Here is a 19,896-nt window from a genome sequence, read left to right as displayed (position 1 = left end):
GTAACAACTGTTGGATTTAGAGGTTTTAATCCATGTTTTGATTATAATAAATAATTAGTGTGCTACTAATTTACCTTGAAAGTGTTTGTATTAAGATTATAGGTCCCAAATTCAAAATTGTGAAATTGCTTCAAAATTAAGATTGAAAGAGAGCAAGAAATTGAAACAAAGATAAAGGAGACACTACAATGTAATTTTTATTTTCTTTATACTTTGTGAATCTCAATTAGTTAATTATGGTAGCTCAATTCTAGGAATTTTCAAAATTTCTTAGTGTCTTTATTTTTACTTATTTCTTGATCAAGGGGGAGTAAAATGAAATTTTTATTCATGAGAATTGCAAAATTTGGTCTCCAAAATGTTTTTGTTGAAAAGATTATTGAATTAGCTTTCCAAAAGTTCAAAAGGATCGAAAATCCGTATTCAGGACAAAAAGTTATGAGTTTTTAAAGTATTTTTACATTTCTTGTCACACCTTACCCCTCTGTAAGGCATAACATGATCCCGTAGAATACCTAATGAACTACCGAACTTCACCTACCGATAACTCATTAAGTACCCTACAAGGGATTTTAAAACAATTTTCTTATCTTTGACAAGTGGTGAGCATTTCAAATAAGTATTTAAAACATTTAGTTGAAATTAAAACTAATTAATATTTTTGGCCATTTTAGTTTTTCGCAAATTTTATAAAAATTTTGACAGAGTTTCCTCTGTATTTTGAGAAAACCGTTCTTGAATACACTGTAAAAGCACTTCTAAAAGTTTTTCTCAACCACTACTTCAATTTCAAACTCAATCTCAATCAATTTCTCAAATTCACAAGTTCAATAATTTCTTCAAAATCATCCATCAATATCATTTATTCATATTCCATTCAAGATAAACAATTTATATATTCATCATACTAAAATTTACATTCAGGAAGTCCAAACTAAAATTTATTACAACTTTTATACAAACTTTGTACAAGCTGCTCAAGACCCATGTACATGTCCATACATTTATGTGCAATATATACATCAAAAGAAATATTTACTGATTAGGTTATAAATTATACCCGAAGACTTCAAGCTGATGACTTCACACACCTCAGCAGCTCAGTCTGCTGCTCCTCTAATCTCTGTATCTGCGACAGCAATAAAAGCTATCGCTGAGTACTAAGACTCAGTGGTGCACAATATACTAAAATAATCTTTATGCAAAACTTAAAGCACATTCATTCAAAAATTTGACTAAACATGAAAATTAAATACAATCATGCATTGTAAGATTTTACATGTAAACCAAGTTTATTTCAAAGTATCAAAACACATTTCACAAAACCGACAGTTAAATCATGCCATTCGAAACAAATAGAATCTCAATAGCCAGAGGCTAAGAGAAATCATGTCACAAGGCTAGCTAGCTCAAATATATGGATATCCATTCACATCCTCTTCTACTGGCACACCTCAACACTTCTCCAGATAAGGAATCAAAATTCGAAACTAATTACCCCCACTAGTCGTGCTAGTGAGGTGTTCAAACATATGGTCATGATACTGTGGTTTTAAAACTTATCTTAACAATTTGCTAAACATTGTCATTTCAAATATACACAATAAATTTCACAATTTGAATCAAAACATCATAAATAAGGTCACAATACTTTCAACAATTCAAAGCAACAATAATATGCATATTTCATTCATTTAATCAATGAATTTTTTTAAAGCATAGTAATATTGTGCACAAACCTCAAGCAGTCGTCCTTTAGCCTCGACTCGGTTCCTCGGGTTCCTTCCGATATTCTTTTCAACTGAAACACACAATTTTATAATGTTTCAGTACTAGAACTTAAAATAAATTCAAAATAAACTTAGCTTCACATTTACCTAACTCTAACGTGTTAAATTCGACGTTCTCGAAATTTTGTGTTTTAGTTACTATTCACTGCACTATTCAAGTCAAATTATTGACTTTCTAAGGCTTAATAGGTATGGGAACTCCAACTTCACCCACATACCACATTTTGGTCACCAAACTTGTTGGTTTTGGTCATTTGTTTAAAGCTTAGGTCATTTTGGCAAAATTGCCAATTTTGGTTTTGGTTTTCGAAGTTGCACTATTCCATTGGTCGATCTACTGTTGGAATTTGACAAAACTTCCTTCATAGAAAATGTTCCTTATTGTCTTAAGTGTATTCTCATTTTGGATCACCTCAATCGAAGTTTTGTAGCTCAAGTTATGGCCAAAATAAGTTTCTGTTCACGTGCTTCGTTCATACTGCAATTTAGGTGCTGGCAGGTTTTTGGTCCAACTTTGGTCAATTATTTGATCAAGTTAAGTTCATAATTTGGTCTCACTTTCTTCATATGAAATGTTGTACTATGTCTTAGGTTTCCATCGGTTCAAGAATCGCCTAAATCCGAGTTTTCTAGAGAGTTATAGCTATCCAAACTTTGCTGCTCAACTAAAAATCTGCAGAATTTCAGTACAGAAATTTTAACTTTGCTCAATGATTTGAATGAGTTAATGGCCTAATTTGGGTTGGTGTTCTTCATAAAAGTTTTAGGTCTATATCATATCTAATTGCTGGTAAAATTTCAGGTCAATTTGACCTACCTAGCTCGAGTTATGACCAAATGAACAGTTACTGTTCATTTGGTCAGTTTAGTCTGATGGAAGCCTGCTATCAACTCACTTTGGTCAATTGTTTCACCAAGTTTTGGTCAGTTTTTGGCAATGGTTCCTTAATGAAAATTGTGCTCTTTTATGTCTATTTTCATCTCCAATTGGTGGCATATCCATTAGGCTTGTAAAATTTGAGTTTTGGTCCTTCAAAGTGGGTTTGGTCATGCTGCCAGCATGACCATTGGACCTACGAATTTAACTTAGTTTCCTATCATTCCCACACAAGTTATTTGGTCATAATTGACCATTATTTCACTTCACAATAGGTCCAACATGCCATTTATATATTTCTCCAAATTTTGGTTCACAAACCCTAGCCTACAAACCCTAATCTTACTAACTCTTGCATTTAACCACAAGTAGTGCACTTAGTCCTAACCATTCAACTAATCAAAGCTTTTAAACTCATTTTAATGCATCAAACCATTCAATTTCATACTCCACTCAACTAGGCTGAATTTCAGTTTGGTCCTTCTCCCATGTTTTTATTTCATTTCATAAATCCTAAGTTCATGTCAACCATTGCATATGCATTTAAAGAAGTAAAATAACAAGTTAACACACTAACCTTTCTTAAATCTTCAAAACCCTAACTTTTGCTCTTCTTTTTCCTTGTAATCTCCTTCTTAGTAGTAATAACAAGCTTTAGTAGGGTATTTTAGGGGAGTTATGAGAATTGAGTGGAAGAATTAAAGCTTGTATGCAAGCTTTAATGGTGGCTTTTCATGGAAATGAGAGGGAGAGGAGAGAGCTACGGGAAAGAGGGAAAAAGAAGAAGAAGAAGTAAAAAATTGGCTTTTCAATTTTGTTTTTAGTCTTTAATTTGACTTAGTCAATTAGTTAATTAAATTAAAATTAATTATGAGGTCATAGTTACATCATCATGATGATGTCATCAACTTTTCAACTTTTTCATTTTATCTTCTTTTTTTTTTTTTAATTTTTCTATTAGTTCTTTAATTTAATTTTCGATTCCGAAATTTTCTTTTCTCCGATTTTATTTGTGATTAGGTCGAGTCGACTCTCGGTCAATTGACCAAATTGCCCCTCGCCGTTCATCGGTTTGCAAATAATTCCATATTTCTTGGCTCACGACCTAATTATTTGGTAGCTTATGTTCTTTTCGTGATTTTCTCTTTTCACTTTGTGTTCATAAGGGTCCTAAGGACGCAGCGTCACTTTACGGTTGAAATTTGAGTTTTAAAAGCGACTTGTGATCGTTCAGGAGGTCACTCATCATTGTGACTCTCGGCTCGTTTAACCTCTTATGTTACTTTTTCTTATTTATAGTTAACTAATTAAACATTACTAATTATTTGTGTTTATGGCTTCTCAAGTTGTCTTAAGTGTGGCCCTAATCCCATTAATTGTCCGACCAGACACGGTCACGAGCGATGAAATATACCAGGCTATACCAATAGGGGTGTTACAATTCTCCCCCCCCCTTAAATAAATTTCGTCTCGAAATTTTACCTGGTATCAATCTCTGAATAGCTGTGGGTGTTGTCTCCTCATGTCCTCCTCTCGTTCCCAAGTAGCTTCTTGGCCCGAATGATGGTTCCACAGCACTTTTACCAACGGTATCTGCTTATTCCGTAGCTGCTTCACCTCATAAGCCAGAATCTTTATGGGTTCTTCTTCATATGTGAGATCTGGATTCACTTCTATTTCTTCTACTAATAGTACATGAGATGGGTCTGATCGATACCTCCTCAACATAGACACATGGAAGACATTATGTATCTTCTCCAACTCTGGAGGTAGTGCCAACCGATATGCCAAAGGACCCACTCTCTCCAGAACCTCATATGGCCCAATGAAACGAGGACTTAGTTTCCCCTTTCTGCCGAATCTCATAATTCTCTTCCAAGGAGAAACTTTGAGGAAAACTTTCTCACCCACTGCATACTCAATATCCCTTCTCTTCAAATCAATGTAGGACTTGACGATCGATTCGACTTTAAGTCGATCTCGATCACGAATTTTCTCTTGATCATTGAACAATTTCGGGTCCAATCATCTTTCTTTCACCCACGTCATCCCAACACAACGGGGTTCTACATTTTCTGCCATACAAAGCTTCATATGGAGGCATCCCAATGCTTGATTGGTAGCTGTTGTTGTAAGCAAACTCAATCAAAGGCAAGTGTGTATCCCAACTGCCCTCAAACTCAATCACACAAGCCCGTAGCATATCCTCCAAGATCTGAATTACCCTCTCAGATTGGCCATCTGTCTGTGGGTGGAATGCCGTACTGAAGTTCAATCTAGTTCCTAGGGCTCTCTGAAGACTACCCCAGAATCTAGAAGTGAACCTAGGATCTCTGCATGCGTCACGATGAATCGCACTCCATGCAATCTCACAATCTCATCGATGTATAACTTGGCCAATCTTTCTAAAGCGTAGTCCATCGGTGTGAGAAAATGAGCAGATTTAGTCAATCTATCAACAATGACCCATACTGCATCATGACTCTTCTGTGTCCTCGGAAGTCCCATCACAAAATCCATCGTTATTCTCTCCCATTTCCACTCTGGTACTGGTAGTGGATGTAACAACCCAGCGGGTACTTGATGCTCTGCCTTCACTTGCTGACAAGTTAGGCATTTGGATACAAATTCCGCCACATCTCTCTTCATACCCATCCACCAGTAATGCTCCTTTAGCCCTCTATACATTTTTGTACCACCAGGGTGCATGGTAAAAGGAGACTCATGTGCTTCCTTTAAAATGATCCTCCTCAATTCAACATCATTAGGAACACACATTCTGCCCTGGTGTAGCAATAGACCATCATCTCTGAGTGAGAATTCTGGTTTCTTGCCCTGTCGGACTTCCTCCATCAACTTCTGATACTTCTGATCATTCTGAGCAGCCATTCTAATCTGATCAATCAACACTGGCTGTACATGCCATGCAACTGCTGTCTGCCCATCATCGTTAATCTCTAAGCTGGCATGCAATGATCTCAACTCATGTACCAAAGACAAAGGAGTAACTTGTAGATTTGCCATAGTCTTACGACTTAAGGCGTCAGCCACAACATTAGCTTTCCCTGGCTGATAGTCTATCAGACAATCATAGTCTTTTATCAACTCTAACCATCTCCTCTGTCTCAAATTCAACTCTTTCTGGGTGCCCAAATACTTCAAACTCTTATGATCTGTGTAGATGTAGCACTTCTCCCCATACAAATAATGTCTCGGATCTTAAGAGCAAACACAATGGCTGCAAGCTCCAAATCATGTGTCGGATAATTCCTCTCATGTGGTTTTAGCTGGCGTGATGCATAGGCAATAACATTTCGATCTTGCATCAACACACAACTTAACCCATTGTGAGAAGCATCGCTATAAACTGTGTACTCTTTACGGAGTAGGTAAAGTTAGGACTGAGCTTGATCAAACATCTCTTCAATTCATCAAAACTCTGTGGCATTTATCCGTCCCTTTGAAATTTTACATCTTTTCTAAGCAGCTTGGTCAATGGAGATGCCAACATGGAAAATCCCTTCACAAATCTACGGTAGTATCCAGCTAAACCCAGAAAACTACGAATCTCTGTGACATTTCTGGGTGGCCTCCAATTAAGGACAGCTTCAATCTTACTTGGATCTACCTTAATGCCCTCTTCTGATACTACATGCCCCAAAAAGATATTTCTTTCAGCCAAAATTCACACTTGACAATTTGGCATATAGTTTTCTCTCTCAAAGTCTGCGGTACAATCATGAGATGTCTATCATGCTCTTCGCATTCCTCGAATAGACCAATATATCATCTATGAATACCACAACAAAGCGGTCGAGGTATGGTGCGAAAATAGTGTTCATCGGATCCATAAAAGCGGTAGGAGCATTAGTTAACCGAATGGAATGACCAAGAACTCATAATGGCCAGAGCGGGTTATGAAGGCAGTTTTAGAAATACTTTGCTCTTGTACTTTCAGCTGATAATAACCTGATCTCAGGTCAATTTTGGAGAACACAGCTGCACCCCTCAACTGATCAAACAAGTCATCAATGCGGGGTAATGGATATCTATTCTTTATTGTCACCTTATTCAAGCTAGATAATCAATGCATAGCAGGAGTGCCATCCTTCTTCTTTACAAACAATCTGGCGCTCCCCAAGGTGACACACTAGAGGCGGATAAAGCCCTTGTCAAGCAACTCTTGCAATGCACTTTCAACTCTTTCAATTGCAGTGCCATTCTATATGGCGTTATGGAGATTGGGTCCACACCAGGCATAACATCATTTTCAAACTACACCTCACTTTCTGGAGGTAATCCTGGCAAAACAACACGAAATACATCCGGAAAGTCACATACCGTAGGGATGTCCCTTAGTCTTTGGACTCCCCACAGGTGTCTATCACATGTGCCAAGTATGCTTCACACCCCTTTTTAATCATCCTTACGGCTAGTGCGGCGAAATGATGTTTGATGGCGATAAATGCCTCTCCCGTGTATTACCACATCACCGTACAAAGGAGACCAAAAGTAGTATCTTGATCTCTGATCAATCATAGCATGATGCCTGGCTAAGTAATCCATGGACATGTTGATATCATACTCTGTAAAGGGCATTTCAATCATGTCTGACAGGAAAACATGTCATTGGATAACCAAAGGACAGTCTCTATAGATTCTGTTGACCCGGACCTCTTGTCCTAACGGACTAGTTACTAGCACTTCAAAACCCATTTGCACACATGGAGCAACAAGTGAACAAACTATGCTAGCACTAACATATGAATGGGTTGAACCGGATCAAACAATACAAATACTTCTTGATCGGAGATAGAGAATGTACCGGCTACCACATCGAAGTCTCGGCCTCTTCTCATTTGTTTCATTGCATAGATTCTGGTTGAAGCATTCCTTGTCTGGCCCGACCAATTGTGCCACATTGCTGAGCGGTGCCTCTACCTCTGCCTCTTCCTGCCTTGGCCAGTGAACCTGCAGGAGTAGGACTGCGAATAGATCCCTCGGCGTGTAGGAGGCTGGACCATATCTCGGAGCACTAGTACAGTCTCTTGCTAAATGACCCTTGCCTCCGCAGATTAAAGCAGGCTCGGTGGCCCAATAACACTCCCCATGAATCTTGCCACAAGTCTCACGGGCGGGTAGGCTGTGAACCCACATGGCAGTGCCGGACCTAGGGGTCTCTGTCGGAAAATCTGCCTCTACTAAATCTTCCACCCCGACCTGCTGGGTCCACTAAACTTCTTTCTCTTTCCAGGTAGCACGAACTCTGTTCAACCGATTTTTCTCCCTTGTCTTTTTCGATTTCTCTTGTGAACCCTTCCTCACCGCCCTTACGATTCTATCCTTTCTAATTCCAAGGCTTGTGAGATCAATTCAGAAAAATTCTGATGTCTAAAACCCACAACTTGCATTCTCAGACTCTGTCTTAGCCCGGACTCAAACCTCTTGCATCTGTCTCTGGGGGTGGAGACTAAACTTCCAGCATAGTGGCTTAGCCTTGAGAAATCTCTTTCATACTCTGCTACAGTTCGGTTCCCTTGTTTCAAACTCAAAAATTCTTGCGATTTCGATCAACATATGCATGCAGGATGTATTTGCATGCGAACTCTCGATGAAGTCATCCTGTGTCAAGAGTGGTTCACCAAGGCGTGGGGATGGTCTTCCACCAATCATACGCATCCCCTTGCAGTAGCGACACAGAATATTCCAACTTCAGCTCATCTTGACAGTACAGTTTCTTAAACACTCTATCCATTCTTTCAAGCCATTGCTCTGCCTCTAAAGGGTCCACTGTACCCTTAAATTCTGCGACCCCATACTTTAGCAATTTATCAAAGCATGCTGGAGGCGTGGTTGTGCCACAGTGGTTGGGGTGGAGCTTTAGCAGCATACCCCGACCATTTGTTGAAACATTGCCGCTATCACAGTCGAATGCGAGAATTTGCGGCATTTGTGGGTGGTCTTCTTGACCACCGACATTCGGTAAAGTGGGGCTTCCCCTTGTGCCTCGGCTTCAACAATTTGCTCAAGCGATCCCCTTCTTCCATTTCGATCGAAGTTAGGGTATCTCCTGAACAAGTAACACAAGGAGATTTCCCTCCTTTAGTTCATATTCATGATGTAATGCACTGTATGTAACAAATATGGACATTGAGCAGTTGTACTTAACAAAGAAAAGACACAAATTCACAATTGAAAACATAATTCAAAAACTTGCTCTGATACCACTAAAACATGTCACACCTTACCCCTGTAAGGCATAACATGATCCGTAGAATACCTAATGAACTACCGAACTTCACCTACCGATAACTCATTAAGTACCCTACAAGGGATTTTAAAACAATTTTCTTATCTTTGACAAGTGGTGAGCATTTCAAATAAGTATTTAAAACATTTAGTTGAAATTAAAACTAATTAATATTTTTGGCCATTTTAGTTTTTCGCAAATTTTATAAAAATTTTGTGAGTTTCCTCTGTATTTTGAGAAAACCGTTCTTGAATACCTGTAAAAGCACTTCTAAAAGTTTTCTCAACCACTACTTCAATTTCAAACTCAATCTCAATCAATTTCTCAAATTCACAAGTTCAATAATTTCTTCAAAATCTGTCCATCAATATCATTTATTCATATTCCATTCAAGATAAACAATTTATATATTCATCATACTAAAATTTACATTCAGAAGTCCAAACTAAAATTTATTACAACTTTTATACAAACTTTGTACAAGTGCTCAAGACCCATGTACATGTCCATACATTTATGTGCAATATATACATCAAAAGAAATATTTCTGATTAGGGTATAAATTATACCCAAAGACTTCAGTGATGACTTCACACACCTCGTGACTCGATCTGCTCCTCTAATCTCTAATCTCATGTCTGCGGCAAGAATAAAGCTATCACGAGTACTAAGACTCGATGGTGCACAATATACTAAAATAATCTTTATGCAAAACTTAAAGCACATTCATTCAAAAATTTGACTAAACATGAAAATTAAATACAATCATGCATTGTAAGATTTTACATGTAAACCAAGTTTATTTCAAAGTATCAAAACACATTTCACAAAACCCACAGTTAAATCATGCCATTCGAAATAAATAGAATCTCAATAGCCAGAGGCTAAGAGAAATCATGTCACAAGGCTAGCTAGCTCAAATATATGGATATCCATTCACATCCTCTTCTCTTGGCACACCTCAACACTTCTCGGAGAAGGAATCAAAATTGAAACTAATTACCCCACAAGTCGTGCTAGTGAGGTGTTCAAACATATGGTCATGATACTGTGGTTTTAAAACTTATCTTAACAATTTGCTAAACATTGTCATTTCAAATATACACAATAAATTTCACAATTTGAATCAAAACATCATAAATAAGGTCACAATACTTTCAACAATTCAAAGCAACAATAATATGCATATTTCATTCATTTAATCAATGAATTTTTTTAAAGCATAGTAATATTGTGCACAAACCTCAAACGAGTCGTCCTTTAGCCTCGACTCGGTTCCTCGGGTTCCTTCCCGATATTCTTTTCAACTGAAACACACAATTTTATAATGTTTCAGTACTAGAACTTAAAATAAATTCAAAATAAACTTAGCTTCACATTTACCTAACTCTAACGTGTTAAATTCGACGTTCTCGAAATTTTGTGTTTCGGGTTACTATTCACTGCACTATTCAAGTCAAATTATTGACTTTCTAAGGCTTAATAGGTATGGGAACTCCAACTTCACCCACATACCACATTTTGGTCACCAAACTTGTTGGTTTTGGTCATTTGTTTAAAGCTTAGGTCATTTTGGCAAAATTGCCAATTTTCGGTTTGGTTTTCGAGTTGCACTATTCCATTGGTCGATCTACTGTTGGAATTTGATAAAACTTCCTTCATAGAAAATGTTCCTTATTGTCTTAAGTGTATTCTCATTTTTGGATCACCTCAATCGGAGTTTTGTAGCTCAAGTTATGGCCAAAATAAGTTTACTGTTCACGTGCACTGTTCATACTGCAATTTAGGTGCTGGCAGGTTTTTGGTCCAACTTTGGTCAATTATTTGATCAAGTTAAGTTCATAATTTGGTCTCACTTTCTTCATATGAAATGTTGTACTATGTCTTAGGTTTCCATCGGTTCAAGAATCGCCTAAATCCGAGTTTTCTAGAGAGAGTTATAGCTATCCAAACTTTGCTGCTCAACTAAAAATCTGCAGAATTTCAGTACAGAAATTTTAACTTTGCTCAATGATTTGAATGAGTTAATGGCCTAATTTGGGTTGGTGTTCTTCATAAAAGTTTTAGGTCTATATCATATCTAATTGCTGGTAAAATTTCAGGTCAATTTGACCTACCTAGCTCGAGTTATGACCAAATGAACAGTTACTGTTCATTTGGTCAGTTTAGTGCAGTGGCAGCCTGCTATCAACTCACTTTGGTCAATTGTTTCACCAAGTTTTGGTCAGTTTTTGGCAATGGTTCCTTAATGAAAATTGTGCTCTTTTATGTCTATTTTCATCTCCAATTGGTGGCATATCCATTAGGCTTGTAAAATTTGAGTTTTGGTCCTTCAAAGTGGGTTTGGTCATGCTGCCAGCAGCATGACCATTGGACCTCCGAATTTAACTTAGTTTCCTATCATTCCCACACAAGTTATTTGGTCATAATTGACCATTATTTCACTTCACAATAGGTCCAACATGCCATTTATATATTTCTCCAAATTTTGGTTCACAAACCCTAGCCTACAAACCCTAATCTTACTAACTCTTGCATTTAACCACAAGTAGTGCACTTAGTCCTAACCATTCAACTAATCAAAGCTTTTAAACTCATTTTAATGCATCAAACCATTCAATTTCATACTCCACTCAACTAGGCTGAATTTCAGTTTGGTCCTTCTCCCATGTTTTTATTTCATTTCATAAATCCTAAGTTCATGTCAACCATTGCATATGCATTTAAAGAAGTAAAATAACAAGTTAACACACTAACCTTTCTTAAATCTTCAAAACCCTAACTTTTGCTCTTCTTTTTCCTTGTAATCTCCTTCTTAGTAGTAATAACAAGCTTTAGTAGGGTATTTTAGGGGAGTTATGAGAATTGAGTGGAAGAATTAAAGCTTGTATGCAAGCTTTAATGGTGGCTTTTCATGGAAATGAGAGGGAGAGGAGAGAGCTACGGGAAAGAGGGAAAAAAAGAAGAAGAAGAAGTAAAAAAATTGGCTTTTCAATTTTGTTTTTAGTCTTTAATTTGACTTAGTCAATTAGTTAATTAAATTAAAATTAATTATGAGGTCATAGTTACATCATCATGATGATGTCATCAACTTTTCAACTTTTTCATTTTCTCTTCTTTTTTTTTTTAATTTTTCTATTAGTTCTTTAATTTAATTTCTGATTCTGAAATTTTCTTTTCTACGATTTTATTTGTGATTAGGTCGAGTCGACTCTCGGGTCAATTGACCAAATTGCCCTCGCCAGTTCATCCGGTTTGCAAATAATTCCATATTTCTTCGGCTCCACGACCTAATTATTTGGTAGCTTAACAGTTCTTTTTCGTGATTTTCTCTTTTCCACTTTGTGTTCATAAGGGTCCTAAGGACCGCAGCGTCACTTTACGGTTGAAATTTGAGTTTAAAACGACTTGCGATCGTTCAGGAGGTCACTCATCGCTGTGACTCTCGGCTCGTTTAACCTCTTATGTTCTGTTTTTCTTATTTATAGTTAACTAATTAAACATTACTAATTATTTGTGTTTATGGCTTCTCAAGTTGTCTTAAGTGTGGCCCTAATCCCATTAATTGTCCGGACCGACACCGGTCACCAGAATAGTGAAATATACCAGGCTATACCAATAGGGGTGTTACATTTCTGTCCAGAAAGGACTTCGGCGGCCGAAGTGGGGGACTTCGACAATCGAAGTTAAGATTTTAAACATAAAGTTTTAGTGCCCCAACTTTCGGCAGTCGAAGTAAGGGACTTCGGACCTGGGTTTCTGTAACTCGATAAAACAGAATTTTGAGTAGTTGAATAGCTATATTTACATTTAATGCACCCCCAATGGTCTTTTTTTTTTGCCAAAACTATAAACAAAGACCATTTTTGACTGAAAAAATTAATTACAACTGATTTTTGAGAATTTATTGAGTTCTAAAGCTTTTTACTATTTTCTCTCTCTAGAACTTGAACTTTCATAATTAATTCTTGAGAGCTTGTTAAGCTGTAATTTGTGAGTTTTGAGAGTGAGTTTAAAGTTGTTGAAAGTATTTATTATATCTTGAGCGTCTTAGAGCATTAAGTTGCTCTTGTAAAAAAAGAGATTTATAAAAGAGTAAGGGTTTGCTCTTGTAGTTTTAAGGAGTTTGTTCTTTACCCAAAGAAAAAATATAGTGGAGTTAACTCTCAAAGAGGGCCTTGAGGAGAGGACGTAGGCTTGAGATAGTCGAACCTCTATAAATCTTTATGTTCACCATCTTTCCTTTCCCCTTATTTTCCATTAAACTTTCTTAGCTTCTAGAATTTTTAATTAGTATCTAATCCAGCCCCCCCCCCCTTTAAGTTGTTACAAGGGACAACAAGTGGTATCAGAGCTAGTCTCTCATTTAACAAAGATTTAATCATCTTGGAGTAAAGATCAATGGCAACCTTCAATGTACAAGAAGGCTAATCCGTGGTAAGACATCCCTTCTTTGCTGGCAATGACTTTCTTTATTGGAAAAATAGAACGTATTACTTCCTTAAATATGAAAGAGTAGATTTGTGGGATATTGTTGAAAGTGGACCATTCACCCCAACCAAAATAGTACAGGGTGTACATGTAGTAAAACCAAAAGGTGAATAGAGTGAGCAAGAGAAGAGAAGAGTTGCGTTAAATGACAAAGCTATTCATGTTTTGTTTTGTGCTCTAAGTAGAAGTGAGTATAACAAAGTATGTATGAAGTCTATCGCAAAGGAGATTTGGGATGCTTTGGTGATTACTCATGAGGGCACTAATCAAGTAAAGGAGAATAAGATAGATTCCCTAATCTATCAATATGAGTTATTCAAGATGAAATCCGATGAGATTATAAGTCAAATGCATGATAGATTTGTGGAAATCATTGGAGGAATCAAATCCCTTGGGAAGACATTCACAAATGAGGGGCTAGTAAAGAAGATTCTAAGAAGTCTTCCTAAAGAATGGCTACCTAAAGTGACCTCACTTAAGGATTCCAAAGACTTGAGCAAGGTACAACTTGATAAACTTTTGGAAAGTCTCATTGACTATGAGATGACTATCAAAAGAGAGCAAGTGCAGGAACCAAGTAAAGCCAAGAAGAACATTGCCTTTAAGGTGTCTTTTGAAAATTCAAGTGATGAAGATGAAGAGTTTGATGAGGAAGAGTTGGCTCTTGTAACAAGGAGAATAAGGAAGATGCTCTTCCAAAATAAGAAGTTCATTCCAAAGAGAAACTTCAAAAAAGATAAAGGTGAGAGTAGTAGGAGGGATCCTTCCATATGCTATGAAAGCAACAAGCTAGGTCACATTAAATCGGATTGTCCCAGTTTGAAGAAGCCCTCCAAGAAAGTAAAAAAGAAGGCACTCAAAGCAACATGGGATGAAACAAGTGACTCTAAAGATGAGAAGATTGGTGATGAAGTTGCCAAAATGTACTTCATGGCAATGAAAGAAAACTCCAGTGAGGTAGCTTTAAGTGATGATGTTATTGAATTTTCTTATGATGAACTTATTAATGCTCTTAAAGTCGTGAATGATGAACTTGAGTTGAGTCATAAGAAAAACAAACATTTGAAAAAAGAACAAGTTAGTTTAAAGAAGAAGAATGAGACTAGGGGTGTAAACAAAAAGAGCTGAGTCAAATTTTGGCTTGTTCAGGTTTGGTTTGTTAATATTAGTTCTGGCTCGAGCTCAAGCTTGATTCAAGCTTTAGCATTAAGGCTTGAGCTTGGCTCATTTACAATATGTTAAGTTTGAGCTCGACTCATTTTAAGTTCATTTATTATATTAATGAGCCAGACTCGAGCTCGGCTCATATCAAGTTTGTTAAACTATTAAAAAGAACTCGATCATAAGCTTAATAAGGTCATGCTTGGTTCGAGTTCTATAAACTCAATCTCAAATTTAATTACCTTGAGCTTGAGCTCGAGTTTGAATTCAATAAACTCGAGCTCGAGCCCGAGCCTGATTGTTATTATACATATTTTAACTCACCAATATTATTATAATAAAATATTACACAAATCTATAGTCATAATAATAAAAAATAACAAGAAAAACAGTTTAAAACACATTGCAAGTTATTTTAAAATAACACAAATTACACCACTATCATAATTTAAATGAAATTAATTTTTTTTTCTTTCAATTCAAAACAACATAGTTTTAAATCAAAACTACGTAGTTTTAAAATTACATTATAAATTTTATATAATTATAATTAAATTGTTATTTTATTTTTGTAATGTTATTTTGATAAAATGCATTACTTTTTATATTATTAATTAATTCATACTGTTAATAACTTTTATTAATTTTTTATATAAATGTATTATAATTTGAGTTTTTAACTATTTTTATATTTAGTTTATTTAAATAAGTTTAAAAAGATTAAATATATTAGATTATTTAATTTGTCAAATTATATTTGATGTTTTATACCTTTTACCAATACTCTGTTTAAGATATGAAGAAATTAATTTGTATGAAATAAGTCGACAATTGATATTAAGTATAATAGTAATTATGAAATTATATATTTAAGTTATATATATGAAAGATGGATTAGTGCTAAATTTAAACTTTAACATTTTAAAAGTTTACAGTTTAAAGAGAGATATTATAAAAATAGATATAAGGAAAATGATAGTATAGAGAGTAAAAATATATTGATAGATTAGTTAGTGTTAATTAAAATATATATATATATATATATATATATATATATATATATATATATATATATATATATATATATATATATATATATAAGAGACTATAAAGAGAGAGAAAATAATAATAATTGTTAGATAGATTAGTATTAAATTTAGAGTTTGATCTTTTAAAAATTCAAAATATAGAGAGAAAGAGGAAGAGAAAGATGAATTCATATTTTAAATCATACGACCACTACAAAAACTACGTAATTAAGTTCTGATTTATTTAGTACTTTAATACAGATAAAATAGTTTAAAATAATTTTTACATATTTAATATATATATATATATATATATATATATATATATAATATTTCAAATTTATTTCTCATATAAATTTAACTTCATTTTTTATAAAAATTATATTTAAAATATAAATAATTATATTTTATAAATGCACTTTTTTTTTATTATATCATAATCTTATATAATAATATAATATTTAATAATATACTATTTTATTATATTGGGATCATATATTTAATATTCTGATTTTATTTTTATACAAATTAACTTTATTTAAAAAAATAAATTACAAAAAACTATATTTTATATATTGATTATATTATAATTTTAAATAATATATTTTTATATATTATTTTTAAAACAATCATAAATAAAATAAATATATTTATAATATTATAAATTACAATTACTAATATAAATATTTTTGTAAATAAGCTAGTTCACGAACTTATGAATGAGCCTTAAAATAAGCCTATTTATGAATTTATTTATGAGCTAGTTCATGAGTTTGTTTAACAAGCTAGATTGCGAGCTTATTCAACGAGTCAACTTGCGAGTCTATTTAATGAGTCAACTCGCGAGCCTATAAACGAGTGGAACTCGAACTTGAGCTCGATCCAAAATACTGCTAAGTTCGAGCTCGGCTCAATTATTAAACGAGCCTAAATTTCAAGCTCGAGCCTAGCTTGTTTAGAAAATGAACCGAACCGAGCAGAACTTTTATCGAGCCTAGCCTCGAGTAGCTCACGAGCAGTTTGGTTTATTTACACCCTTAAATGAGACCTCATCTAAGGATGATAGACCTTTAGACAATGATGTGCAAAAATCCTTAAATAAGCTCTCTTTAGAAAATAAGAAGTTGAGAAATAAAATTGTTAAGTTAAAAACTTCTCTTTCCAAATTTGCTAAAGGAAAGGACAAACTTGATCCAATTTTGGATTCTCTAAGGTCTCCTAGCATTAAGTATGGACTTGGCTATAGCAAATTTGCCCAAGCACCTCCTTCCAAGACCATATTTGTTAAAGCAAATAGTTCTAGTGAGCATAATCCCTAAAAGTCTAGCCCGAAGGTATCTAATCCTAAAAGATAAGAGCCAAAGACACCTAGTGGCAATGAACCTAGAAAGACTTCATATCATCAATATGTCACTGGACAAAATATTAATAGGACATATACATCTAGGAAATGTGCTTATATGCCAAACTCCTATAGGGAACATGCTACTAGGCCTCACAACCATCATCATACTCACAATGCCTCATGTTCACATGCCCATGTTGGACACAAAAATAATGGTCATATGAGACCATATGCACACTTTCATGCATATAGAAGAACAAAAAGGTTCAATGGTCATTGTCACTATTATGACAAGTTTGGTCACACCAATTATAGGTGTGCTGTAACGCCCTCACCATAGGTATTCCGTACGTTCTACTATTTCAATGACTAACGTCTGTTCGGACAATTAGAATGTCTAGAACTACACTTAAACTAGGGTGAGGAGATATAAATTGATGAAATAAAGATCAAGAAAAATTAAAGGAAAATAAAAAAATGAAATGTAACTAGCTTAAAGGAGTTGGAACCACGGCGATGGGTGATCGTACCAGAAAGTCACTGCATAAGCAGTTGACGATCCCAGACCCACGAGGAACCCTAGGAAATAATTTTCAGGATGTAATTAAAGGTTTACTAAGGTATAAATGACATTGAAAATGTCAAAAAAAATTTAGTTAATTGTTACAGGTAAAAATAAAAATGAAATAGATAATATAAAAATAAAAATGAAATAGATAATATAAAATTAAAGGAACCGTCGGATCAGGAATTTAGTCAGTATTACCAAAAAAGTTTGACTATAACCTGAAGAGAGGCATTTTGGTCATTTGGCACCTAGAGTCGACTTTTGACCTAAATGTCCATTAAAATGAGTGATATTTAAATTTTGAAAATCTCACGAAAACATGAAACTATATGTAATGTAATTAAAGGAAACATAAGGGGGAATTATTGCGAATATTAAAACTTTAAGTATTGAAATGAATAAATTAAATCTTAGTGGAGTATAAATAGGCATAAGGAGACAAATAGATCCACTAATTTCATCTTCTTCCTTATTTCTCTCAAGTGGCCGAAACCCTAATCCCATTTTCCTTCATGGATTCTTTCATGCAAGCTTCAAATCCCTCCCATTTTTAATATAAAACTCAAAGTTCACTTCACTAAAATTAGTCTCCACACCTTAGGAAGTTTATAGGTAGCCAAGAAAAGAAGAAATTTTGAAGTTTTTACAAGGTTGAGAAGCTGCCATTAAAGGTAAGTGCAAGTTTTCTTTTCCTTTCTTTGTTAAGTCTTAAATTGAGGTTGAAATGAGTGAGTATAGCATGAAATTAAAAGCAAATAGTAAGAAACTTTAGAACCTTCATTTTGGCAGCTTTGAGATATATGGAAGTTTAGTTTTTTCATGCATGTAAATGGTGTTTAGTGATGTTAATGGTTAAGTTGATGAAGTTGTATATGTTAGAAATGTGATTCCATGTGTATATTGTGATTGACAAATTGGAGTTACGGTTTTGACCTAATTATTAGAGACTTTGTGTAATTGCTGGAATTTGATTGTGTTGAGATGAATTGATCATATTGGAAGTGCCATGAATGTCAATTGTAGTTTGGGAGTTGGAGGAAATGAAATTTGGAAGTGTACTTTTCCATGCTGATTGAGACATTGAAAATCTAGTGTATATTTTGAGCCATAACTAAATTTGTATTGCTCTAATTGGTATGAGGCCACTTGGAGATTAAATTAAACCTAAAATGATTCATTTTTCATGAAGAAATCATGCCCAAATTCTATCCAAAACTTGACCAACTTGTTGTCCCAATCTGGGTGACCAAATGATGAACCCAGAAAAATAACCAAATGAACAGTACACATTCATTTAGCCATAACTTCCTCTAGACAGGTCCAAATGACCTGAATTTTATACCATTGGAAAGCTTAGATATAGGACTACAACTTTCATGGAGACCAAATAGCCTAGAAATTCCATAAACCAAACCAAATTGTTGGCCCAAGTTAGGTTACAAAACTGTCCAGAACCATATTGCCCAGAAATTGCTAAATATAGGCTTACTTGACCAGTTTTGGCAAAGAGGCCATAACTTGGTCTATAGAAATCTAAATTCAATGAAATCAGTGGCATAAATTTCCACAAGACATCAATCTACAATATTGGTATTTTGATCAAAACTCAGAAATCAAGGGAACAAGGTCAATTGGCTAGGTCAAATTAGTATGCAAATTTTGAGAATTGCCTAAGTGACCACTTGACCCCAGAATAGTCTTTTAGTCATATCTCCTACTTGGAAACTCTAATTGGGATGAGCCATATTGTTTAAGAAACCTAACAAATAGGAATCCAACCTTGTTTTATACACTTTCCTCAAATTATAAATGTAAGAATCCCAAAAGTTGAGTCAAATCCATTGACCTGAATTGGGATCCTGTTGGCATAGGGTACTTGAGTCCAGGCTAGTGATTTGGCTATAAGTAATTCTAAAAAACTTTAAAAATTACAATACAAAATTTTGAGTGACCATAAGACATAGGGCAACAAACTCTATGAAGAACACTAAGCCTAAAAGTGACTGCAACATGTCCAATTAAATTTGTAAAGTGTAACTCCAAAATCTGCCTAGTTAAAGAGCCAGAATTAGGAAATGAACTAGTTATGGTTAATTGACCATAACTTGAATTTCAGAAATCCAAATGACATGATTCAAAAAGGGAAAACGAAGACAAGATATAGAGGAACAACTTCCATGAAGGAAGTATGGCCAAACAGTGGCCACAAAGCGATTAAATTGATAGGCAAAGTTAAGACATTAAAAATGAACCTAAAGAAAAGTTCACAAGACAAACTATTTCATGGTAGGGTTTTAACCCTAATATGTTGCTAAAGATTGAATTACATGACATAGGTATGTGGGACTCACTTTTCCACTACAAAGTGACATGAAATTTATAATAA

At 34.8% G+C, this 19,896-nt stretch overlaps 1 long non-coding RNA gene across 1 annotated transcript; it reads right to left on the bottom strand.

The window, feature by feature from the left end:
* Window positions 1-1,063: 1,063 nt before the first annotated feature.
* LOC131180212 (uncharacterized) lies at window positions 1,064-12,004 on the bottom strand. The gene is made up of 3 exons (XR_009149023.1): window positions 11,675-12,004; window positions 10,161-10,224; window positions 1,064-1,129 (listed from the first exon to the last, which is right to left on the bottom strand). It is a non-coding gene; the product is annotated as an uncharacterized LOC131180212 (long non-coding RNA).
* Between the last annotated feature and the right edge of the window lie 7,892 nt (window positions 12,005-19,896).

The sequence above is a fragment of the Hevea brasiliensis genome, chromosome 5 (assembly GCF_030052815.1).
Source record: "Hevea brasiliensis isolate MT/VB/25A 57/8 chromosome 5, ASM3005281v1, whole genome shotgun sequence".
Taxonomy (NCBI): Eukaryota; Viridiplantae; Streptophyta; class Magnoliopsida; order Malpighiales; family Euphorbiaceae; genus Hevea; species Hevea brasiliensis.
This window is presented reverse-complemented; position numbering and strand designations above follow the sequence as displayed.